The 7,957-nt window shown below is 39.6% G+C and overlaps 1 non-coding gene across 1 annotated transcript; it reads right to left on the bottom strand.

Annotated features, from left to right (window-relative positions):
- Window positions 1-7,640: 7,640 nt before the first annotated feature.
- LOC149996514 (U6 spliceosomal RNA) lies at window positions 7,641-7,747 on the bottom strand. Its single transcript, XR_016507576.1, has one exon. It is a non-coding gene; the product is annotated as a U6 spliceosomal RNA (small nuclear RNA).
- Between the last annotated feature and the right edge of the window lie 210 nt (window positions 7,748-7,957).

The raw sequence follows: 7,957 nt of genomic DNA, 5'->3' as shown, positions 1-7,957 counted from the left end.
CCTTCGTAATCTGACTCATATTAAGGCTACTATAGGCTTCGGTATTTTATTAAACACAAACTAGGAACAGTTCCTTTCCTGCCTCCTTCAAAGGGATAGATATTTTAATATTTTAGAGCGTTTACCAGGAGTAGACCCACTGACGCTAATGACATCCACATGGAGGCTCAGGCGTTACACCCTCCCACAGAGAAGCCTGGCAACTGGAGACCTAGCAAGGAAAGGCTCGTTCAAATCCTTTTTGTTAGCCTTTCTCTCAAAAGAATTTCTGTACTGCCTTCATGTGAATTTGAGTGCGGTCTCTGAATTTCGACTTCTTGTTTCTTAACTGAACTCAGCTCTCCTGTGGCCCAGAGCTTTGAACCATTCTCCGTTCTGTGTGAGTAATACGTCTGCAGCTCAAGGCCCACCCAGTTTTTACAACCAGGAAGTCCCTGATGGGTTCGTCATCTCTCTGTCTAATTGAGTTGTGTGCTTCCCAAAAGTCATTCATTCCCAAGCTCGTTTATGCAAGTTGCACTTAGTAATTGTACAATTTAATTCAGTATTACCAAAGCCATACATTATGAGTGTAAAGAGAGTGGTCATCTCTGTGAAAATAAATTGAAGGCTTGGGGAAAATGTGATAAAGACAGGTCTTTATCAGGTCTTTCCCAAAGGGAAAAAGAAAAAGCTGTGGAATTAGGTGTGAGTAAAACAAATGTGAAAGTTTGAGTCAAGGAAAGGGTTGTCAAAATCTGGAATTCTGCCCTCAGTTTGCTCCACAAGTACCCTGAGTCCTCGCCCCACTGAATCTAAAGTTACCAATGCTGTTTGCTGTGTTAATGGGTGTCTTCTGTGCAGGCCCCGGCAGTAGACCCCATTCAAAGAAAAGGCTTTAGCCTGATACCAAAAGAATGATAGGTGAATGGACTTGTGCATGTTTTAAAGTAAAAATAATGTTTTAAGAATATTTATTATAATTTTAGATTCCATACTTTAACAACAGGATTTGACTACACGAGGAAAGAGAGCTTCGTAACAGTAGAATTCCAGTAATGAATGGCCTGGACCTCAATACTTGCTAGTGGCTTATGTACACTCGCAAATGAATAACCTCAAATGCTAAAGATTACACACAGAGTCCCTTATCTCTGGGTCAGATGTGCTTGATTTTTAATACAGCCGATTTTTAGAACTTAATCACCTATAATCTGCCTAAGCCCGTTAGATGAAAGAATGGTTTTAGGTCTTTCAACTTATCCTGTAACTGTGCCCAAAATGTTTCCTTTCTACTTCGGGCTGGCTGGCACAACTGTGGATGTGTGATATATACTGTTTGAACGCTTAGAGGCCCAAAGGGAAGACTGATTTTGTGTTACCCCTGTAGTTAGTGAACCTCTATCACTACGCTCAATATCTTTTAATCGGAAAAAGCATACCCACACCTAATTCTATAAAATAGATAGCCTTTATATTTTAACTTTATCATAATGCAAGAAGAAGAAAACTAGAAGCCTCTTTCCTGATTTATAGATAAATTACTGAATTTTGTCTATGTCAGAAGACAGAGGATCGAGTGCATTTGAGTTATGACTATTGAAATACGAAGGGGGAGCACATGCTGTAAATGACATTCTGTGAAGTTACGTTTTTCTTTGTGGGGACCCCTTTCTTATATTTCAAGCTTGGCATAAAAGAAGAGCCATGTTAGATCAAGGCGACATCTATCCTCTTCTTCCTCCTTATCAGTAGATCCTCAAATTTTGTTCAGCTGTCACCCAACCCGCAGGTAAACCGTACTCAGTCTGCGCCAACCAGTGTTTGGCCTTTCCCTGGTCCACTGGTTCATATGTCACTGACATTGGCCTCATACAAACTAAAGGAAGCACTATAGCTGGGGGAGGAGATTTTCCTTCTCCCACCAGATGTGAAGAGGCGAACATGCTGACTGTTTGCTGCTGGCAGACACCTTACCATCATGAGGGGAGGCAGCAGAATGGAAAGAGAAAAAATTAGGTGATTTGAAGACATGGCTGAGCTTCACCTTAGAGCCCACCTAACCTAAACTTGTTAGGTGAGTTAATATTGATACTTTTTAACAGGTCAGCAAGTGTGAGCTGGGTTTTGGTTACTTATAGAAATTTGTATCCTAACTGATACAAAATATCAAACATGTCAAAGAAATTTTGCCTATTTTGGGGGGGCCTTGCTCTGTTGATGTAGTTAGCATGTACTACATGCTAACTACATGTACTACTGGTCTGTCTGTTGAGCAATCCAGCACTACCAGCTACTGCATGGGTGACAAATTGAAGAATTGCAAGAGTGTACAGGTAAGGAGCCCAGGTAAGAGGCTTGGTTAACAAGACATGATGGTGGCTTTAAGATGTAACAATAAAAATATGGACAAGTGGATGGTGGTCCACTCACTAAGCTCTAAAGAGCACAGGAAGAGGATAAGATTTCATATTGAAGAACAAGAATTTGATATCAGACACATGGAATCTGAGATGCCTTCGTGACACTATTTTAGATTGTTCTACAATATAAGTTTGAGGCACAATTTACTCTTTTGAAGTGTACAATTCTGTGGTTTTTAATATATTCACAGTTATACAATCATCATTATTAATTTTTTAAACATTTTCATCACTCCAAAAAGAAAGCCCCATGCACATTAGCAGTCTTTCCTCATTCGCCCTTCCTCCTAACCCGTGACAGCCACTAATCTACTTTCAGCCGCTGTGAATTTGCCTGTTCTGGACAGTTCATGTAAATGGAATCCTACTATATGTCTTTTGTGACTGTTCAAATTTTCCCTTTGAATAAGGACACCGGTCACTGGAGTAGGGACTAATGACCCCATTTAAACTTTACTACCTCTTTAAAGACCCTATGTCCACTTACATAATGTTTCAAATGGGTCTATGACTCATTTTGGAACTTCCAGACTATTTTCCAAAATGGTTGTACCATTTTACATACCTACCAACAATGAATGAGGATTCCAATTTTTCTACATCCTCACTAACAATTGTTAATGTGGGTTTTTTTTAATATTTTATTTATTTTCAGAGAGAGGGGAAAGGAGGAGAAAGCGAGGGAGAGAAGCAGTGATGTGCAAGAGAAACATCAATCTGTTACCTCTTGCACGCCCCCAACTGGGGGCCTGGCCCACAACCCAGGCATGTGCCCTGACAGGGAATTGAGCTGACAAACTTCCTGCTCACAGGCTGACGCTCAATCCGCCGAGCCACTCCAGCCAGGGTGTTAATGCGTTTTTCTATTAGCCATCCTAGCGGGTGTGAAGTGGTATCTTGTGGGTTTGATTTATACTACTCTGATGACTAATTATGTTGAGCATCTTTTCATGTGCTTATTAGTCATTTGTATATCTTCTTTGAAGAAATATCTATTTGAGTCCTTTTCCCATGTTTTATTGGACTATTTGCCTATTTATTATTTAGTTATAAGTTATTTATATATTCTGGATACTAGACCCTTAATTTTATATATGACTTGCAAATTATTTCTCCCATTTGGGAGGCTGTCTTTTTATTTTCCTGATAGGTGTTAGATTATGGGTTCAATTGTGTCCCTTAAACAGACATGATAGAATCCTAACCCCTAGTATCGCAGGATGTGATCTCATTTGGAGATAGGGTCTTCACAGAGGTAATAAAGTTAAACTGAGGTCATTAGAGTAGGCCTTACTCCAATATGACTGGTGTCCTTATAAAAAGGGGACATGCATAGAAGGAAGATGATATACAGACACACAAGGAGAAGACAGCCATCTATAAACTAATGAATGAGATCCAGAACAGATCCCTTCCTCATGCCCTTTAGATGGAGTCAACCCGGCTGAAACCTTGCTACCTTGCTATCAGACTTTTAGTCTCCAGAACTGTGAAACAACACATCTTTGTTTCAGCCCCACTATTCGTGGTACTTTGTTACAGGAGCCCTAGCAAACTAATACAATATCCTTTGAAACACTGAAGCTTTTAATTTTTACAAAATCCAATATGTATATTTTTTTCTTTTGTTGTTCGTCATATCTAAGAAACCATTACCTAATCCAAGGTCATAAAGATTTACATTTCCTTCTAAGGTCTTGGCACCATTGTCAAAAGTCAATTGACCACAGATGTATGAGTTTATTTCTGGACTCTCAATTCTATGCCATTAATCTACACGTTCATCCATGTGCCAGTACCACACTGTCTTGGATTACTGTAACTTTGTAGTAAAATTTGAAATTGAGAAATGTGAGTCATCTAAACTTGTTCCAAACTAAATTTTGATGTAGGCAATAAAATATATGAGTCTGGGACTCGAAGGAAAATTTTCTATCCCTGAGTTTGGTTTCTGAGACTTGTCTGTTAGCATTAACATCCTATCTGATAAGTGCATCACAGTGCATTTATTAGTATTCTGGCTTTTTGCGCCATTAGAAACTCAGTTTCTCCACCTTGATATATTAATATAGGGTTCTACAGCTTGAAAACTTCTATGTTGGTTGAAGCAAAGGAGCAAGAAAACTTGCTAGAAGAATCCTTACTTAAATCATCTTGGATTTATAAAGTAAAACATGTACTTATAAAGACAGAAAATTGATTAGTGGTTGACAGGTGATGAAGAGGAAGGGCAAGTAGGAAGTACTGGGTTTCCTGTGAGGGTAAAGGAAATATTCTAGAATTAAATAAGGATGATGGTTGCACAACTTTGTAGATTTACTATAAATCACTAAATCATACATTCTAAATGTTTAAAATAATGAGATTTGTTATAGGAAATTTATCTCAATACAAGAAAATTTCTATATCCGAAATATCAAAGAATGGTGAGACTCCCTCAATATATGAAACAAAAGGACAAAGTTGAATTTATTGCTTACTTTAATAAGGGAGAACTTTGCTGGTCAGGCTTGGTCTCCAAGAACAGACTGGTGATGTCATATAGGGTTTTTGAGAAGTATGGAATTCATGGGCTGGTGGACTTTCAGAGTTCTAAGTGTGTTGACATCATCCATGGAAGTGTGGTCGCTTGGGTGAGAAGTATTGATTTGCTGGCTCGCAGAGGAGTTTTTGTTGGAGTGGGTCCATTCTTATTGGCGGATTTTCATAAGCAAGAGCTAACACTGACTGGTAGGTTCACAAAAGCATGTTCTCTTCAGCTGGTTGTCACCAAAAGACTGAACAGATTTAAATTCAGTTTTGGTGGCTCCTTGTTTCCATTGCTACAGAACAATTAGTCTTTTTCTAAGTTTGCAGGATCCTTTTTATTCTAATAACCACCTCTTCCACTTCTATAACCTCTTCTAATCTCTCCTTTGGGATCTGATCAATTAGAGGGAAAGGGCAGGAATTTCCTTTCACTGCTGGCTCTATGCTTCTTTATTCATGTGTTCAACAAATGGTTATGTGATCCAGAGGAGAATAATACAGTCCCTGTGTCAGAGTTCCTATCGTCTAGAGAAGGAGCCCAACTACACAGCTGATTCCAATTCAATGTGAAGGAATACCCAGGGAACCCCAGAGGGGCCACTCCCTCTGCATAGGAGAGGGAGGGAGGTTCACAGAGGAGGCAAGCCTTGAATGGACCTTGACTGTGACCCAATCCTGGCCCTTAGTCTCTGAGCATAAGTATGCAGGACAAGTCAGGAGAAAAGACCTTTCAGGAGAAGCAAGTTAACAATATATTGTGACTAATTTTCTATGTCAATTCATCATCTAGATAATAAATTAATATTTATTGGTTACTTACCTGTGCATTTTGCTAAGTGCTTTAAATGGATTATCTTACTAAATCCTCACAAAATATTTAGGATTAGGTACCACTATTATTGACCTCATTTGCCAACAAGGAAATTTAGCCTCAAAGGACTAAATAATTTGCCCAAGGTTATATGGTGAGTAAAAAAGACCAGATTCAAATATAGGCAATCTGGGCCCTTTGAGAAATTATGTTTATTAGAGTTAACAAAAGAGTAACCTTCAGAAGAGGGTATTCAGTTTTGATGGGAAGTATCCTTAACCCTTCTTAATAGGACATTTATAATGTTTGGGGGCACAGATCTTAATTAGCATTCAAAAAGTATTTTAATAAAAAAGTGTTCTAAATATTATTTTAAAAATATTTTGATAAAATATATATCCCATAATTTAGTAGATAATAACTTCATTGAATAACACTAATTGAGCCATCAGGTAAAGTAAATTTACAAGGAAACAATGATCTTATCATTTAGGAAGAAGGTTATAATCTAAATGGGAATATAATGATAATAACAGGTATGCTCAGTGGATTGAGCGTCGGCCTGCGAGCTAAGTGTCGCTGGTTCGATCTTCCAGTCAGGGCACATCAGAGAAGGAAAACTCTGACTCCAAAAAACCTCCGCTGCCTTGCGGCATACCTCTTCAGGGGAAAGGCTAAGGGAGTAAACCACGACAGAAAATCCGGAGCCGGAGTCCCTAAGGCGGTTTGACGTTGTAGTCAACACCGGCAACTCCTGCGGCGCACCTGAAGCCAAGCTGTATTGACTCCGTCTTTCCCTTGGACCCTTCAGCTGCGAAGAGAGGGGGGGTCTGCTGCATGGGCAACAGCAGACCCTCCATATCACCCTGCCCAGGCTCTGTAGCTTCAGCTTCACTGGAGAGGACACTCCAGCGTCATCGCAAGATGCCGATTCAACACGGGAGGAGACAGATACCGTGTCACTCCCGAGTCGGACTGCACAGCCATTCTCGGCGGTGCAGATAGACTCTTAAGAAGCTACACCATCGTCTCTCGAGATGGACGGCTGCTGACGACGATATATATTTATTTATTTGACTTTTATTCTTTTTTTATTGTTATTCTATTATAGTTATCCCAATTTTTCCTGCTTTGCCCTCCTCTGTCTAGCCCAGCCCACCCCTCCTCCCATAGTCAATCCCCACACCATTGTCTATGTCCATGTTCTTTGATTAGTCCCTTCCCCTTCCTTCCACCTTTATACCCACCCCCCTTCCCCTCTGGCCACTGTTAGCCTGTCCCACGTTTACATGTCTCTGGTTCTATTTTGTTCATTAAATTCCTCCTATAAGTGAGATCATATAGTATTTGTCTTTCACTGCCTGGCTTATTTCACTTAACGTAATATTCTCCAGTTCCAACCAAGCTGTTGCAAAAGGTAGGAGTTCCTTTCTTTCTGCTGCATAGTATTCCGTGGTATAGGAAAGTACCACAGTTTCTTGATCCACTCATCTACTGATGGGCACTTAGGCTGTTTCTGGCACTTGGCTATTATAAGTAGCACTGCTATGAACATAGGGGTGCATAGGTTCTTTTGAATTGGTGTTTTGGGATTCTTAGGGTATAGTCCCAGCAGTGGAATTGCCGGGTCAAAAGGCAGTTCCATTTTTAATTTTTTGAGGCAATTCCATACTGCTTTCCACAGGGGCTGCACCAGTCTGCATTCCCACCAACAGTGCACTAAGGTTCCCTTTTGTCCACATCTTCACCAACACTTGTCTGTTGATTTGTTAATGACAACCATTCTGACTGGTGTGAGATGATATCTAATTGTGGTTTACTTATTTATTTATTTATTCATTGTGGTTTTAACTTGCATCTCTCTGGTGGCTAGTGATGTTGAGCATCTTTTCATTTGTAAAAATATGGAACCTTTCATGAATTTGCATGCCATCCTTGCACAGGGGCCATCCTAATCTTCTCTGTATCATTCCAATTTTAGCATATGCACTGCCGAAGTGAGCACTATACATTTATTAAGATTCAAATCAAAACACTAATTACCTAAGTACTTACCTGTGGTCCATTGATTAGATACAAAATGTGGTCTTTTACAAATTTTGTTTGCATAAAATAACCACTGTTTACTAAGTAAGCATTAGAATAATTTGACAAGAAGGGCTGTTGTCTTCCTTCATTCTAATTCCTTATAATTTAAGACAAACTAAAGCCTTCA

The sequence above is a fragment of the Furipterus horrens genome, unplaced genomic scaffold (genome assembly GCF_987537825.1).
Source record: "Furipterus horrens unplaced genomic scaffold, mFurHor1.1.pri manual_scaffold_12, whole genome shotgun sequence".
NCBI lineage: Eukaryota > Metazoa > Chordata > Mammalia > Chiroptera > Furipteridae > Furipterus > Furipterus horrens.
The sequence above is the reverse complement of the archived record's forward strand: the minus strand, read 5'-3'. Positions and strand labels throughout refer to the sequence as shown.